General features: G+C 46.0%; 1 protein-coding gene across 1 annotated transcript in view; it reads left to right on the top strand.

The window, feature by feature from the left end:
• The first annotated feature begins 912 nt into the window (after window positions 1-912).
• Window positions 913-19,041, top strand: part of LOC146862017 (broad substrate specificity ATP-binding cassette transporter ABCG2-like) — a 319,514-nt gene continuing 301,385 nt past the window's right edge. The window contains exon 1 of the mRNA XM_085641178.1: window positions 913-1,054. The gene's annotated coding sequence lies outside the window, so the exon portion shown is untranslated. The remainder of the gene's footprint in view (window positions 1,055-19,041) is intronic.

Below are 19,041 nucleotides of genomic sequence, written 5' to 3'. Positions count from 1 at the left end.
GAAATACGTTTTTTTTTGGGGGGGGGGGGGGGGGGGTTATATAAGGGAACCAGATCCGAAGGCATCAGAGCGCTTTACATGAACACCAGTTACGTTAGAGACGGTCATATTAATTTTATTTACCCAGAATCACAAGGTATGCCAAGACTCGAACACGGCTTCTCAGCTTCGAAGTCGACCATCTTAGCCGTTAGTCAACATCCTCTCCCTTTCTTTTACGTTTTGAAAGGTTGTGATCACTGTAAATGTGTGTGTGCGTAACCAGTCCCAGAAATGAATCATGGGTGCAGCCGTGGGCAATAGTACGCGCATTTATAGTGCTATCAGGACCCAGCATGGGACTTAAAGCACTGCGAACAGGAAAGTATTGTTTTTTTTTTATTGTACAATCGCATAATTCCAGCTGCCCTGGTAATATTGTTGGATGCATTAGCAGAAAGCTCAGGGACAGCGAGGCCTCAAAATCCTGGTCAGGTGGCACACTACGGGATGTACAGGATTTTAATTTGCCTTTTTCAAACCACACCTTTAATTACAGCGGCCACGAGTAGACCTAGTTAACTTCTTAGGCCGCTCACTTCTTAGAGAAATCTTTGGGCTTTCTTAAAAGGCGCGTTAACATTGCGAGTCTGCGAACTTTTTTCCACCTCAGTGTTGCGTTCTTATCGTCCTTGCAAAATCTACAAGAGATACTATCAACTGGCTTCGTTCGTTGGAGAGGAGCCTGGTCTCGCGCTCCTCTAGCAGGGGCGACGGGTGGTTCTCAAATTCGGGTGTCCAGTAGTAGTTGCCTAAGAGCCGGGACTTGAATTCTTTATGTAACCTGCCGGTTTGGGACAGGTACCCGCGGGCGGAGGAGACTCCGCCCCCCTCGCGGGTCTGTACTAGAGGCTGGGAGGAGAGGGGAGGCGCGGCCAGACTGCAGCATCCCGCGGCCGGCACCCGTCTGGACTGAGGCGGGCTTTACCTCACCTCAGACACCTGCCCCGCTCTGCAGCCCGAGAGAGGCCGGACAGCCTGGACAACGGAGACATAAAGCGCCGTCGTAGAGTCGGTAAGTGCAGATGGTACATTCCGCGCACCTGTTTCTTTTACTTTCATCCACAACGTCCCCAGTAATTGGAGGGCACCTGGAGCTGATCTGTGCATATGTTATGGGATGAGGTTTGTCCTGATAAAAGCGAACGACCACGATGTAATAAAGTAAATAGTCAATCATGTGCTAAATATTTTCGCTGTGACCACATAATATTTTAGATAGGTGCCAAGCGCAAGAATGCGGCCACATTACTAACAAACACAGATGCGCGGCCGCTCATATGTGTGTATTTGGCACAACATTCTACGTTTTATCGGAAACTTCTCTTACTATAATTTGATTTCATGTACAAAATACGCTAAGCTTTATATAAAACAAACGCTTTATTGAATCGTAATCGTTGAAGAAACGTATCGGTGTGCGGGCTGCCAGGTCACTGGAAGTCAAGTCCCAAATCTTGCCCACCATGACCCGGAATTTTTTAGAAAACTATTCCAAGCACAACAAAACCAGCCCATGAGAACTGCCTCACATTTCAATAAATTGATAGAAATATTAAATCCATTTGTCAGCCTAAACAAGTTTAACATTTTGACCAACATCTGTGGGGCGGCAGTCTAACATAGCATCAGAGCCTACCATAGCGAGCTCTACTGGCCATTAAAGGCCCACTCCAGTGTTAAAGGTCCGTGCCGGAGGTGAAGCTGTGAACAAACCATGGAATGTTGATGCTCTGGGCTGCTACCTGCCATTAGAAGTCCGGAGCACACCATTGTCTTCAATGGAGCGCTCAACATTCCAATGTTTGAATAGGAATTCTTTTATCCTTTTCTTCAAGGCAGCGTATGAGGTTGTTGCAGCACCCTAGAAGCATTGCCTGAGTATTTATTGCATTTCAGGATTTCCACAGCATTTCCTTATTTATTAATTTTTGTTTTTACCTAGGACGTTTACAGCTTGTGCAACAGTTGCAAAGATTTTTGGGGCTATATTATCAAATGTACCCCAGTTCTAAAGAGCGAGGGCACATGATTTATTATGCACCCTTGGAGCACTTTGGTATTACAGAATGAGCCACAGATCCTTGACCCCTCTCTAATAATACAGATTGTGTGTATATGTACCTCTTGCGTAATCGCAACCAGGAGTTTCCTCATTTGCATGCACAGGGCCGGCTTTAGTGCTGGTGGCGCCCCATGCAACAATGTTTGTTGGCGCCCCAATGACCTCCTTCTCCGTGGATTCCCTCACTACCACCCTTTAACAGTGCCCCTTAAGACTCCATAAACACTCTCTCTAGCATGCATTTCTTTTGTTTAATAGCGCAACTGTAACAGTGTATGGTGTCAGGGCACTTTACATCCCACACATGACACAGAGACAATCAATCATTCATGTGTAAATCAATGTATAGAAGAAGCTACATAAGACTACAAGGTGTAAGAGTCACATGTCATCCATACTGGTAGGCAGTATAGTTTAAGAGTGCTTGGTCCGGAGAAGCACAAACTCAGAATTTAAAATGTAACATGATAGTTGGGGGTTGCCTTTCATAATAAAAATTGATTTCTACCCAAATGTACCCTTTTGGCAACATTAGGATAATGAAAGACTGGGGAAAAAATCACGACTCTCTAACTTATACCTTGCAGTTTGCACACAGCTCTTTGATGACACTTAATAACCGACTGTTCTATGCTAGGATTCTAATCTATCACCTGCAAGTAACAAAAGGATCTCTCTGAAGAAAGCAGTAACCCACTGAACTAGCCACATAATATGCACTTTGTGATCATCATGGTACAAGTGCTTTGCAGCAGGCAAATTAACCCTCTGAGCTACCTTATGATGATTCATTGCTGCCACTAGCTAAAACCGCAATCGCTCTCCAGGAAGAACATTAATCGAGTTATTTTTACACATTTGTTATTGCCTGAAAATTGCTGGAGGCAAGGAACGCGGCAGCAGGTGCCTAAAAAAACAAATATACTTGAAAACACAGTGCCTCTCAAAGACAGCGCCCGGTGCGGTGGCACTGTTCACACGGCCCTAGAGCTGGGCCTGTGCATGGGGCTTGACACCTGTGCAACCGGCACAGAGGCTAGAAAACTGTCATTGGGCGTTCTAACCGTGCACCACATAGAAATGGTGCCCAATCAGTGCACCCACAAGGGTGCCTCTTGGAATGGGGAAAGGAAGGTCCTTTAAACCCCCCCCCTAACCCCCACAGCCCCGTGCAGTTGGGTACAGGCACTCACTACACCTGCGGGCAAGGGGATTTCTCCTCCCCTTTGAATGCCAGGACAGTTGTCACCTGCACAATGAAAGGAGGACCAGGAGTTTCAGACAGCTGGACCCATTTCACTAATGGGCTGTCCCAAGGGCAGGAGTGACGAGTTGGAGCCTGTGCTGGGGTCAGTGCATTTCTTGTGATAAGGGGCACTGACCTGGTGTGCACCATAGTAAAGAGCAGGGCAATGTGCCCTATCTGTAATATCGACCCTGGTGTAGGGCTTTATAAGCAGTGGCGTAGCTAGAGCTTGTGGCGCCCGGGGCTATCCCTCAGATTGCCGCCCCGGTGGGGGAGGGGGGGGGGGGGTGGGGGGGGAGAAAGAACAGCACGCACTTGAAAGAGGTCCGAGAGACACGGTCTGGAGAAAAATAACCACTTAAAAGAAGTCCGGATATGAAGTAAGTTATGTGTGCTTTTACGCATGTGTGTTTCAAAATGTCCACGGCTCAATCATTGGACAGTAGTAGCTTGCTACTACTGGTATCGCTCTACTCACAGACATCCAGGAATAAAGCCCTTCATCAGATCCCTTACGCATTTCAAAAGGTTCATAACCTTAGTGGACACAGACCTGGATGCGCCTAGACAACTGCTGACTAACTGGAGCAATCACACTGGCAACCTGCGATCACAACTGGAGCTCTCGTAACCTAGGCCCTGGTGCCCTGGGATCAGAGAATACCAGGTTCTTCTCTTGTATCTCAATCTTTTGTGTTCCTTTCCTCTCACAAGCCAAAATGCTTAAGGTAAATAGCTCACACAACATTCAACTCTCTCTAGAACTCTAGGCTCTACAGATGAATGCATTATTTAGGAAGAGAGAGTAGAAAGGCTTGCCTGTGCTCGCAGGTAAATGTATCAATGAGAGAATGGAAGCAGAGAGGTCAGTTTATCCCTGCTGTTTCCTGAGGAGAATTACAAGAAGACATCAACATAAGGGCAGGGTACAGACTGACATTTACCCAGAGACAGGTGCAATAGCCCACATGTCTAACTGGCGCTAACAGCACAGCCACCACTAGCTCAGATGAAGACTTATTCCACACTCAGCGCTTATAGTACAAGTATCACTCATATGTCACAGATAGCAAAAGTACTACTTACGTGCCACAGTGACCACAGCTATCATCACATGTCAAAGGCAGCTGATTAGTACCATTCATCTGATCAATCCCTTGCTCTTCTGGTTAATTTCTTACTCAGTACAAACAGCAAATCTATCCTTTAAGTTTTTTGTCAGCAGAGCTACTCTCACCAGACAACAGAGCATTCCCAAACAAGTTACAGGGAGCAAAGCTATGCCTTAATAGCAGCTGAGCTATCCCTGAATAGGTGATTGTCCTTCTGACAATCTGTCTGCACGGTGTCTAAGCAACTAGGGAACAGAGAACCAGTGAACAAGAGGGGTTCGGGAACTAATGCTTTCAGGATGGCGTTTGGAGAAAGAGAGCCTCTCATACTTTAGTGGGACAGGTAAAACAAAGGAACCGGGAGACACAATAGATAGGCCTTGGAGACAGAGAGACCTTAATATTGAGCAGCTTTAGGCTGGGAAACATCAGGCAGAGTAGAAATGGAAGGCTAGAACAAGACAACAGAGACATTGAAAGCAAGAGACAGGCCAGTTCCAACTACAAGGATGCAGGCAAATAAGAACCTAGGGTGGAATGTTTGAATTTGAACCTAGATGAGGAACAATGCATACCAAAGGAGAAACATAAAATCCACAAATATTGCACTAGAATGACTCTTGCATCAACCACCTGTGTCATGTAGAAGGGCACATGGCATTACTTTCAAACAACACTACCATAGCTGACACTAATTAGGGGGAAGGATTCAAGGCCCTAACCTCCACTGTGAACCACCATGCAGAACCCCCAAACACACTCAACATTAACACAGGTTAGGCTGGAAAGTGTCAAGAGTCTCTCCTCCTTCCCCCCAACTCCCTTTATAGAACAGCTCTATGAGGATAACCAATGTCTTCCAAGCCAGCCACCCACATTAATGTGATTCAGTTCCTCTACTGGAAAACCTCTGATGGATGAATCACAATGTCTGCATAAAGTGCCGAGGCCAAGTAATTGGCTATCTCTGAACCATATCTGGCAGGTCAACATAACAGAACTACTGCTACACATGCTAAACAATGCTCTGTGTGTTTGGAAACGTTGCATACCAGCTGTCCATACTGTCCCTATGCTGTGTGTGAATTAGCGAAGCTTTAAGAGACCGTTCCACTTAAAAAAACAAAAGAAATCAAAATGACTGTCCTTGTCAATTTTTTTTATATTTAGCTGCTTACAATTGTGTTTCCATTATTTTTTTATAAAATTTCCCAAATTAAGCTTGAATATTGACGTTCAAACAGTTTGAATCAAACTTCTATGTAGGTACACCAGGAATACACTGTTGTATGTATCAAGTCTGCATCATCTAGGGCTGTAAGGGCACAGCCTGTCACCATTTCACATAATTATATTAAAAAGTAACGAAGTGTGCAAGGATAAACGTTTCCTGTCTCTGTCCCCAGTTCTCTCACAAGAGGAACCTAATAGACAAGAACTGCGCCGGGGCTTACCTGTTTGAATGAAGCTCCCCTCACGCTACATTCCACAAACAGTGCTCCAGGTTTAAATGTCTCGTCCTCGCAAGCACCAGGAGACTCCAAGCCTAGGCACCCCAAGCTCCGCTGCACAGCGCCGTCCACAGGAAGCGAAAGCACTATTTTGTGTCCCGACCCGGACCAGACCCCAGGCGGCGCGCACAATGAACCCGGACGCCTCCGCCCAGCGTGCAGTCAACCTCGCAGAAGCTCGTACGACGTCACGGGCCTATGCTAGGTGGTGGTGGCGGCGTGCGTACGCTGCAGGCAGCAGTTGCAAGCAGCAGGTGGCGGTGCGCACGCGCTCGTACTTCAAACAGGACCGCGCGCGTGGCACTGGTGGCCCATTGCAGTGGCCTTTATAATTTATTTGGGGACACTGACACTACTGTAACAGTAGTGTCAGATTCCCCAAATAAATTATAAAGGCCGCCGCAACGGGCCACCAGTGCTGCGCGACCGCCACCCCAAAAATAGTGCCGCCTGGGGCGGACCGCCCCCATCTTAGCTACGCCCCTGGAATCAGGTGAGTGAGATGGGGCGTGAGAAGATGGGATGAAATGGGAAAAGGGAGGGTGGGGAAGGGAGATGCAATGGTGACTGAAGTGTAATGGATGGAATGTAAGTGGATGGAAAGAGATGGGAGAATGGTGGGATGGAATGCAATGGGATAGGGGATGGGAAAGTAAAAGGGATGGGGTGGTCTTTGGGATGGGCTATGATGCCAGGTGATGTGATGAGATGAGGAGAGGGTAGGTGGGGTTGGGGTTTGATCTTGTAGCGTTCAGATGGGATGGATTGAGAAGATGGTGAGGTAGGATTTGATGCAAATGGGATGGGGTGGGGTGAGATGTGAGGGAAGAAATGAGATGTGAGGGAAAGGGGTGAGATGGGCATGGTGGGGGTTTGGTTTGATGGGACAGGGTAGAGTTGTGGTATAGGGTGGGACAGGAAGGAGTGGGCCAGGGTGGAATGAGGTGTGATGAGAAGGCAGGGTACAGTGCTGCATGGTAATTGTTACTTCAATGCTGCACACTGGAGAACTGAATGTCAGCCTTGGATACATGGAGAATGTGAGAAAGGACAATTGTAAGAGCACTTTTCAAAAACTTCAAATAAATAAGAGTTATTGGTACCTGAAGCATTACTACAATAAAAGTAAATTGGATTTTTTTTCCAAATTAAATAACATATTCTATAATTACTCACAGAGTGCTCTGGTTATCAACCTTGAAAGGATGAAAGGCTAAGATCCACTTTACTGCGATTCAAACTTCTGACCTGCAGGTAAAACTAGAGGTCTTAACTTGCTGGGCCTTCTTGCTGGCTGCTGACGTATTACCACTCCTCCACCCACTCCTTCGGCATCGTAGTGCAGTGTGTGCACATTTTGAAACATAACTAATCAATCCAGAAAGAAGTGCGGAGGAGCTATTCAGTTTCACAGTCCCGCAGGTTTTATATTACTAAAGAGAGAGAACGCACATATTAGCCCCACCTTCAGGGGCTGGAGCCTACTTCTGCTGCTAAATTAGCTGAGGCAAGGCTGATTTTGGATATTCGCGCTGAAGAGGAGAGAAAGAGTTGCTTTGCTGCAGAAGACGCAGGGCCTGCGCCACTAAAACATTTTACAAATGCAGTGATCCAACCTCACGAGCGGGCGGTGGGGAGGGCAAAAGTTTAAGCATTATCAAAATTTCACAGGCACTTTTGTAAAATGCGAGGCATTTTTACAAAAGTGTTGATATTGTGATTTTTTTTGCAATCATGAATCCTGAAGGGTTTGATTTACACCTTAAACAATAAGCATGCTAAATCTATTCATCGGTTTCTATGAAATGGTAAATGCAGTTCATCCCGAAAGTTTCCAACAGTCAGTTTATGTGGCATTTAACCGTTTTTCTATGAAATCACGTACAACCCTGTGGAGCAGGTAGGCACAGACTATGGCTGGTGCTTTGAAGAGACAGCCATTGTCACTTGGTGCTGTGTATCTGTGAAAGCATGCAGAACTTCCACAGATCAGACCCAGTGATGGCTCTCTGTGATCTCACTTCCAAGCAATCACCTGCTCGCACACAATCACCTGCTCACTCGCACGCAATCACCAGGCCTCGGGTCATCTACTGCATGCATTAGCTAGGCTGTGAAACAGTGGCGGTCTGTAGCCAATCAGTTCATGGACTGTCCAGTGCATCACACGTGAAAAACTATTTCAAGATGTTATGCACCTACCACATGTTTACTGCAGAATGTGTAACGTCATGCATATGGTTGCTAGATATCACAGCTGAACACTGACACACAGGCTCACCATAAACCCATGGCAAGTTTAATTCAAGAAACTAAAGAAGCTATAAACATATCACAAACACACCCTCCTTCACCCCCACTCAGTGGAGTGTGAACACGGAAGCACATTGGAGCAACTGTGCTTATAGCAGAACTCACAAAACTTGTGTACTTTGACATTTTTTTTTTTTTGCATATTTATATAGCGCAAACTCGACCCGAAGGTATTAGAGCCAGGGCCGGCTTAAGTGCTGGTGGCGCCCTGTGCGACGTTTGTTGGCGCCCCCCAATGACCACCTCCACCACCACGGGTATCTCTCGCTAGCACCCTTTAACAGTGACCAAGTCTCCATAACCACACTCTCTCAGATGCACTGAATTAGTTATAGCGCCACTCATACCAGTGTAGGGTGTCCGAGCACTTTGCATCACACACACATTACACAGAGACATAGGAAATGTTACATAAGCCAAAGGACTAAAAGTGTAGGAGTCACATGTCATCCATACTGATAGGCAGTATAGTTTAAGAGTGCTTGGTGTGGAAAAGCACAAACTCCGAGGCGAAAATGAAACCGCGTAGTTGGGAGTTCTCTTTAATAATAAGAATCGATTTCAAGCCAAATTAACCCTTTTTGCAACATTAATTAATGTTCTAATAATGTATACTCTGCAGTCTGTATGCAATTCCAGGATGAAACTTAATAGCTCACTATACTATATTAGGACTTTAAGTTATAAATTGCAAGTAACAAAAGGATGTCTCTTTTGATAGCAGTAACCTGCTGATCTGTTTGCATCATACGCACTCTGTAATCTACTTGGTACACGTTCTTTGCAGCAGGAATATTAACCCTCTGCACCCTCAACTATACAAAATGCTGATCTCTCCCCAGGAAGGTAATTAATCACACGAGTTATCTTGACATTTATGTAAGGCCTGGTAATTGGGGGGAATGGGGGGGGGGGGGGAGAAACGCTGCAGCAGGTGCTTCAAAAGCATAATAAAACTTTCAAACACGGCGCTGCCAGGAAGCCAGCACCTGGTGTGGTGACCTCGAGGCTCGAACTCTGGTTTGCAGCATCAAAGGCGATAGTTTAGGCCAGCCGAGGGACCACATCCTCTCCCCTTCATCTAAAATCACTTACTTGCGCCCGGCGTTCTCAGAAAGTGCCGTGGAGGGTCCTCTGGTCTCTGCCCTGCCTGTAGTCCACTTCCCCGAATAATTAACTGCTTCGAGCCTAGGGCGGTACATCGCTTCTTGACTCGCAGATTTGTTTTGTATCTATCTTCTCTCTGCCTGCAGCTCCGTCGGCCTGCCACCACCTCCGCCCGGATCGCTGTCAACCTTGCAGAAGCTCGTGTTCTGCGACGTCACGGGCCTATGCTAGGTGGTGGCGGGCGGTGCGCATGCGCTTACATTTTAAACAGGGCCGCGCGCGCGGCACTGGTGGCCCGTTGCGGCGGCCTTTATAATTTATTTGGGGACACTGACTGACACTACTGTAACAGTAGTGTCAGTGTCCCCAAATAAATTATAAAGGCCGCCGCAACGGGCCACCAGTGCCGCGCGGCTGCCGCCCTAAAAATAGTGCCGCCTGGGGCGGACCGCCCCCACCGCCCCCCCCTAGCTACGCGCCTGTTTATAAGTGATTATGGGAAAAGGTGTTCCCCAGTTACTTTAAGGTCCAAGAGGGGGGAAGAAGAACAAATATATAAGATTTATACCTATTTACCGACCTTTCATACTTTTTTTCTGGTGAATACTCTCAAAAATCAAAATAACAGCACCTCAGTGTTCCCCATAAATACAATGTCTACACACAATTATTGCTTTTTTTCTTTGTTTTTTTTATTTAACGAGAAACAAAAAAATTTTGTATAAAAAATATATTCATATTTCATTTCTATATTTTGTTTTTTGTGATTTACAAATATTCTGGAAGCAAGTGAGTACAAGTGGTCAATAATGTGAACATCAAATACATTGGTCTCAAATCACAATATTTGAACAATTGAGTTTGCCCCTCAACAGACGACATAAATATCTACATTCTCATCTTGCATACTATTCTTCCATCCCAACATCCATACCACACACAGAGAAATATACAGAAAAAAACTATTAAAACACACAACTGGATAGGTCTAATACAAATTGATTTTTGAGTAGTTTATCAGAGTTTGCTGTGATGATTGTGACAGCAAATTAAGTTTCTTCTCTTATTTGGTTTAAGTTGCTCCGTATAGAGTTTGTTGTCCAGTTGTGAAGTAGCTGGTCTTTATAAGTGATGCATGCAGTTTTAAGAAAGCACTATCTGTGCATCAGAAGCCAGTTACGTGGTTTTAAAACCGGTGAGATGCATTGCGTCTTTTTTCAATCTATCTTACCATACACTCGTGTGCTGCCTGTTGAGAGACATTGCGGGCTTACCAAGAACATACAGGGGCTTGGAGCGGACCCATTGATTACAATTGGTTGGCTTATCTATCTCCCTCGTTTGCTTGCTTCTTATTCGTCCATTGTGTGTCTGGCACACTCCCCCCAGAGTATTTCCAATTTACTTGTGTCCTACCTTTCCTTTTGTCTGAAATACTCCAAAAGACTGCATATTTTTCCATCTGTCATTTTAGTGTGCTTCTTTTCCCCACACCTCCGTGCTCTGTGTTGCTCTCTCTTTTGCCCGTGTTCTTCACCCCGCCTGCTCCATGTTTCTCTCTCGCCCATTGCTTCTCCTCCCCACCCTGCTCTCCGTGTTGTTTCCTCTGACTGTGCTCTCCTTCTCTCTTGCCGTTGCCTCTCCTCCCCACCACAAACTTTCCATGCTCCTGTTCTTTGCTCACCTGTGTGCTTCTACCCCACCCTCTCCATATTGCTGTCTTGCCCGTTGTTTCTATACCCACCCTTGCCTTCCATGTTGCTTCCTTACACCTGCACCCTCCTTTTCTCTCATCTGTCACTTCTCCTTCCTTTCCACACCCTCTTTGATGCTTCCACCCCTCGCCAGGGGTGTAAAACAGCCCCCCCAGCCCCCGCAGTGCACGGGTCCCCCGAGCTGCAGGTGCCCCCCTCAGCACAGTACTTTCGCCCGAGAGTTCCTGATAAAATTCGGAGCGGGGACCCCTCCATACATCTTGCAGGGGGGCCCCCTCAAATTTTGTTACTCCACTGCCCCTTGTGTGTTGCTTCCCCCCCCCCACAGCTCTCCGTGGTGCTTCCCAACACGGCCCTCTGTGTTGTTCAACCCCTCACAAGCTCTTCAATAAAGAAAAATAATACTTGCGTCATTTTGTAGGCGTGCATGAGTGGTGCGCACACTTATAAAAAGATGCACCTGCTACGTCATAGTGCCTTTAAAAAGGAAAGTTTATTTCCTTCAGCCAGACTGTGCAGCATCGAGGTTGCTATGCAGTATGGCTAAAAACCATTGGCGAAGCCAATAGCTCCCATACTCAAAACCTATTGGCTTTACCAATGCTTGTTGATAAATAGTATTTAAACAGTAGCATGAATTGGGACACATGGCGAATCAGATGTACCTGGATATGTAACATTAAAGAATTGTTTCTAGCGTGTAACATTTGCCTCCATTCTTGTCTAAGTTTCCCATTCTTGTTTAAATCAATCTAATTTTCCTCAGTTGCATGGGTTTGCTTAGGGCTCTTCTGTTAAATACTCTCAATAAATGCACATAATATTTATCATAAGTATATATTCGAACTACTAAGGAACAATATGCCATGCCAAGCAGGCCATGTTCCAGATTTCTGGATGTAGAAAGGCCATGGGCAGGATGGGGAAAATCAAAGCAGGATTTTGTCAAATCTAGTGCCTTAGACACCGAGAACGCATACCCACCTTTGAGCATGTCTAAGAAGCAAGTTATGTACCATTGGCCACGCTGCTCCTCAAAGATACTGCGGTTTCTGCTGCCAAACTAGAATCCCTGAACATTTTCTGCTCTGTACAGGGAAACCAATTTCACCCAAGTGGTTGTAGAAGTCTGGTGATGCGGATAACTCCGCACACGTTTTTGACAACATTTTAGTGTTAAGACTTGATGGCTGGAATTTGATTGAAGGATATTTCCACTGACTCTAACTATGGCCCTGTCCAGTCTGCACGTATCTTAACAGGCCTTATGCATAGATTTTTTTTTTTTACTTGTATATAGGGGCTGGTCCAATATTTACTCATGAGGGACGGGACAAGCGTTAGTAGTGGGGTGCGAAATTCGTGTGATTAACTTTCACTTAATTATGCAAAATGTTGTGATAATTCCACCAAATACAAGTCTGTCGTCTAGCACCACATGTTAGCGCAAAATGTGTCCTCACGTCAAATTTTGATGCACGGCTGCTTTTCGCTGTAAAAAAAGGCACAACAACATAAGTGACGTGAGCAACATCAACTGGTGCTCTGGCCATTCCCATGATTCCCATGTATTCGCAGACATTTTCTTCCGTTAACTATGTGTAATTATGACCTGGGAATCTACGCATTTCTGAAATTTACGCTGGCATAATTTAACTTTCACATGGGCCTAGTCTCACTGGCGCTCCCAGGTGAGAGGCATTTAGCAGAGCGATGACTTCGAATTCAGAGACTATATGAATGAATGCTTGTCATGAGCTGTGCTCCTTTGTGATTGGATGGCTTCACCAACAGTCACTCTAGAACAAAGCAGCTCACCCCACTCTAGCAAGAGTGAGAAGGAACCAAGCAGGAGGCTGCCAGTCTGTAATTCACTTGTTGCAAATTACACCAGCCTCTGCAGTGGTTGTTTGGCATTAATGAGGCATATATCTTACTCGATATCATGGGCACAGCCTCCAACTCAGGATTTTTAACCTACAAATCGTTGCTGGTGAGTTAAATGTGATTGTTTCACTGTTAGCAAATTAACCCTACAATGCCCAGAATGCAGTAGCTTTTCACATAGAAGGCCGGGACTGGAAACCAGTGCTTAATTTGAGCCAGTGGTTGCATGTGATGCCCATCCACCCTCTTTTTTAGGGACTGGCACTTGTTTCTCCTCCTCAGATTTTGAGCCCCAGCAAGAGGGTGAAGAAGGAGGAAAAGAAAGATGGAAATACAGCGATAAAAGGTGGAAACGGGAACCTGCATGAGTGAGATAAACAACCAGGAAGTGTCTGGTAGTTGGTTCTAGAGGCATGGGGTAGAATCAAGACCACGCAGCTTTAGTATTAGGCGTGCTAACATTCAATAGCGCCTGAATACCCTCAAGGGTGATTAGCCTCGCTCTACAAATTCAAGCTGATCGAATAGCGCTGCCTGCTGGCTTCCGAGCAAAACCTTGGATGCTGCCACTTATTCTTTTACAAATAAAACGCTGTTGAAGCAGTATCCGTGATGACCTGGAGTGAGGTGGCCACCCTAGCATTATTCAGGTTGGCTATTTTTTGCTGAGAAGGGAACGGAGTGTGAATCTTGATTTTGTTGTTGCAATGAGTACCTGGGAATGTTGGTGCTATCACTATGAGGAGATGGGCACCTTGGCACTGATGTCACATTAGAATGGGAATCTTGATCCTGATGGCAGAGTAGCAGATAGTAGCAACAGTGGATGGGAAGCTCAGTGGTGACGTCACTTTGAAGAGACGGGATTAGAGGTCAGATGTTGCTGCTACTGCAGGGATTAGGTTAGATCAGTGGCGGCTTTTACGCTAAGCAGGCCCGGCTCCAGGAATTTTTATTTGGGTGGGCCAAGGGTGCATTTGGGTGGGCCACTGCGGGCTCGATTTGTCGCATATATGTCTAGGCAGGCCTGCTTCAGGGCCCTCCTTAATCTCTTCTTAGTCTTACAAGGCCCAGTAAAACGCACTCTTTTTCAAATCTCTTTCTAAATATTATCACTCTCAAAAAGTGTTTTTTCTATGTAATGTTCCTTTGATGGGAAGAGGAGGTTTCTGAGGTGGGAGTATCAGGCAAGTGACACTACTCGGGCTCCCTCTGTGCGAGCCTTCAGGGAGAATCCCTCTTCATTACTACCTCCACCTGACCCCGGACTCTGCAACGCACTCCCTTACAGGCTTGATTATCCACTACTCCTCTCCAGTGGACCTTATCTCACAGCTGACCTTGTGCCCCAGCCCCATATCAGGCATTATCGGGCTCCACTTTCATTTTTCCCGGTAAAAACATTATTAAAATCACCTTCAAACTTAAAACATTGAATATAGCAGTAAATATAATTAGCATGCACTAATGTATGTTCCACAGTAGCCCTTATGACCCGACTGCCTATTAAATAAACAAAAACAGAAAGGCCATGACAGGGCCGGTTTTAGCGCTGATGCGAAAGTCTTTTTTGGCGCCGCACCAATAACCTCTTTCTCCGTAAACACCTTTACTACCACCTTCCAACAGTGCCCCTCATCCCTCCATGGCCCCCCCTATTGACCTCTTCCTCGGATTCCCTCACTGAAACACACCACAGGTGCCCCTCATCTCACCATAGCCCCTCCCCCTCGTGACCTCCTCCTTGGATTCCCTCACTGCCACCCTCCACCAGTGCCCCTCATCTCTCTTTAGCCCCTCCCCCTCATGACCTCCTCATCAGACTCCCTCACTACCACCCTCCACTAGTGCCCCTCGTCTCTCCCTAGCTCCCCCTCCACCCCATGACCTCTTACACTGATTCCCTCACTGCCATCCTCCAACAGTGCCCCTCATCTTTAAGTAGCCCCTCTCTCATATGCATTTCATTTGTTGTATAGCGCAACTCATATCAGTGTAGTGTGTGTCAGTACTTTACACCACGCACACATTATACAGAGACAATGAATCATACAAGTATATAAATCAGTCTAGAGGGAATGTCACATAAGCCAATGAGGATTACAAGGTGTAGGAATCACATGTCATCCATACTGGTGGGCATTTTAAGAGGGTTTGGTCTGGGGAAACACAACCTTAGGATTTAAAGAGTATTCCATGGGGGTCAGCTTTACTGATAAAAATGTATATCTGCCCAAACATACTCATTTTACCAACATTAGAATAATGAAAGACTGAGGAGGTTCTAACTATATCACAAAACAGAAAAAGCGAAGTTCTAACTATACCATTCATGTTAGTATGCAGCTCTTTGGTGACAGTTTATTGGTCACTGTCCTATGTTAGGATTGTAACTTCTAAACTGCAAGTAACACAAGGATCTCTGTGACAAAGGCAGTAACCCACTGAGCTTCCACATAAACTACAGTTCATCTACATTTAAAAACTACTAACAGACAAATGATTGCTCTCCAGCAGGATCATTAATCACCAGAGTTATCTGGGCATTTTGTATTGTCTTATTGTTGTCCTGCATCGGCCATGATAATGATAAAAACTGTTTAAATGAAGCACACACGAAGTATGTGTCCTGCTGGGCCTGTGCAGATTTTAAACCGAAAAACAAATAGTAACAAATTTTCTTACCTACTCCATTAGTCAAACGTTGTGTCACAGCCTGATGTGATAAGCTGCTGCAGGGGTCAGGAAAGGTGAATAGGAATAAACAAACTTCTTTTCTCCTGCACTGCATAGAAAAAGAAATATCCACGCAGCAGGACAGTAGGCAAAGGTTACCTTTGTCAAAGAAAGGATTTGTCCCTTTCGCCATGTGGAGATGAAGGGGTGCAAAAATAAACAAAGCCTCATTAACATGTAAATGGTATTTTAAAGACCTGTGAAGTACTCCGGTGCGGCTGTGATAATCTCTAAAACTGTCTGAGTGTGTGCGCCCGGGAAGCTGTCTCAGCCTGGGCTGACACACACGACTGGGGGTTGAAGCACTCGGAGCCAAATGGCTTTGCGCCCCTGCCTTCAAGCCCTCACTGCGAGGGCCAAGGCTCCTGTTTGGGTGGGCCAGACTCATGTTTGGGTGGGCCTGGCCCACCCGGCCCACCCGCTAGAACCGGGCCTGACGCTAAGGCAGAGGAGCATGGCCCCACTGCTTTGCAGCAGTGAAATAAAGGATCAATAAAATGATAACAACTTGAGGTTATCATTGTATTTGTTCCTGTTGCTGCAGCTTTGCAGGCAGGGCAGCTCTGATGACAGAGGAACAGTGGGAGGAGTGGTGGCACACTGTAAGTGCGCATGGCTGTTTGGCCGGCCATCTGGTGCCTGCCAAACAGTCATGCGCTCTTTGCATGTTCTCCACCCAGGCTGTATTATGCTATCCTGGGGCTCCCAAATGCATTAACATTCTCCCTGCTTTCCCTCTGGGGGGAGGCAGATAGCCCTGGCACTGAACGCAGCTCATCAGATTGTACTCTCTTCCAGGGGCACTGACAAAACACCGAATCACACCGCGTGGTTGCACCAACTGTGGCTTATGCTGCGGATGGAGAAGCCATCCTTAGCGGTCACTCCTGGATGTTCCTCCTACTTCGACCTTTGGGCTCCTTTTATCTCATTTCTTTCTATGGAATTTAGGGAGCCATCCTGCCCATCCTATCTTTGCATTTCACGCCTGATTCCAGACACTTCCTCTCTGAGCATTGATGGGCGCTTTTCAAAGTGGCCTTGATAGGGTCTCGGGTTGGGGGGCTACTAGACCTCTGCTTGTCTTCCCCTCTAGAAGCAGTTTGAAAGGAAAGAGGGTGGAGGGTGGGGTGGGTTGTGCTTCCTTTTGTTTGGTTTAATTGTTGACATCAAATCTCAGTCTCTCCTCACGATATACACTTATACTGCTGACAGCAATCTAGAAAAATCAATGAACCTGTTGGGTTGTAGGCCACATGCTGTGTCCTTTTTTGGTGGGGACCGTTAATAAACAGAATCGATCCTAAAATATAGTCCAAACATCAGCTTTGCCTTCCCCATAATAATGGGCAGTTTCACCAGAAAACTCGCATATTTACGCAACTGCACATTGCATGCCTTTTAGCCACCCCTGCAAATCCTGGCACAACTTCTGAATGTTCTCAAAAAGGATTACAAGTCTGGTGCAAATTTTCTCTCTAACAGCACGTCAAACCTTGTGCAAATGAGAGGAGAAAAGAGTAAACATGAGCTTTTGTTTTTGCACACATCGCAAATGGCTATGGCATGTTTTTCTGCCTTCCAAGGAATGGGGCATTAGATGAGCATCTGCTTATTTGCCCACCCCTTGCTAATGCTAATGAGTCGGTGCACAATTTTATGGCAAGACCGGAGGCTCCTATTATGCTTTCTTTTCTTGCATTTATTCCAATAGCAGCAAGATAAGTAAAAAACTACACTCCCCAGAAGGCTGTAGGAGAAAACTACTGCCCAATGGGGAGACCAATAACATAAAATAAACCAATCAGGTCAGGCCAACCATATAAGGACCTATCTGACCGTAAGCAGTCCTCTTTTCTTGCTACTCGCAGTCAGATAAGTCGATTATTTTGTTTCTCCTTCATTAGCTTTTGTGTTTTCATAGTTTGGGCAAATTGAATGTATTAACGCTGCTTGCTTACGCTTGGGTTTCATGTGCGTTTAATGCGCTAGGTTGCCGTGGTTACGGCTTCGTTTTAAACTCCGTGTTTACTTTCCCCCTCGATTCAAATTCAGCGCGTCTGCTCGCGCGCGTGCTTTGTTTACCTTTGCCGGTTTTTCTCCCCTCACGCTTGCTGCCTCAGTGACGCTTCGTTTTTTCTGCCGTTTTCAGTGCTGTCTGCCCTGCTATTGTAGCTTTGCTCATACGGTCTCTTCAGCGCTCCTCTGCTGGTCTCTGTGGCATTCCTCCTCAAGCTCTTTTTTCACCGGCAAGTTCGTTGGTACACGCCCCCTTTGTTCTTCTCTCTCAATTAACCCTTTATTTACCAGTTTTGGCAAAATGGAGATTCCCAGCTCTCCTGAGCTTGACAATGAGGAAAATACTAATTTTAAATCTGATTTAAGCCACTTTATTAATTCTTCTGTGGAGACTGCAGTTGAACACTCCATGCAGAGAGTGTCAAAAACCATGGAAAATTCTTTAATTCGTATAATGACCTAAGCTTTGGCCCAGTCTGTGGGGGAAAGCAGAAACGTATACTGGTTCCTTCCACTATTTTCCCCAAAAAAGTGTCACGTGTGGTTAGCGAGGCTTCCTCGCGCAAGATTGAGGATGCTATTCCTCCCAGGCCTCAGTCAAAGGAGGGGACTACTTTGACATTTGGCAAAAGTAAAGCCAAGCTTAAAAATGTGGAGGTTCCTAAGAAGCTGGTCATTAATACCATCCAGGATACGGATGATGATGATTTGTGTGACACAGATGAAGACACTCTTTTTGATCTTTTTGGTGTTGGCGATTCTTCGCCCAAGAAGCAGAAGTTATCACCCTTTGAGTCCGAACCTATCCTGGACTCAGAGGGAATGCCCATGTTTGATCCTGCTTTGATTAGACATCCGAATTCTACGGAATGGTTTCCCATTTCCCATGTGGGAGAGTATATATCTTCCAAACTGCGACAACCTCTGGATAAATCAGTCAGAGCTAAATTAAAATCTGAATGCCCCAAACCTTCTTTGGCCTCCAACATTACGGTCACTCCCATTATTGACCAACCGCTCATCACCTTCTTTTCTAAGTTCGGTAAGGACCCTCGTAAGGGGGTGGACAGAGCATGGGCCTCTTGTCAGGACAAACTCTTGGATATGGTGGGCCCCCTTGCCCGCATTCTGGATATGGCAGAGTCGGCGCGCTCTGAGGAGTTGGTGCTAAATCCTGAAGAGGTTTCACTTTGGGCCCAGCGTACTTTTTGTGTATTGGGCAATGCCGCCATTACGCATGAAAGGCACAAAGGTCTCCTAATTAAGTTAGACCCTAAGTTAGCCAATCTGG

The sequence above is a fragment of the Triturus cristatus genome, chromosome 2_2, assembly GCF_964204655.1.
Source record: "Triturus cristatus chromosome 2_2, aTriCri1.1, whole genome shotgun sequence".
In the NCBI taxonomy this organism is placed as follows: Eukaryota; Metazoa; Chordata; class Amphibia; order Caudata; family Salamandridae; genus Triturus; species Triturus cristatus.
The sequence above is the reverse complement of the archived record's forward strand: the minus strand, read 5'-3'. Positions and strand labels throughout refer to the sequence as shown.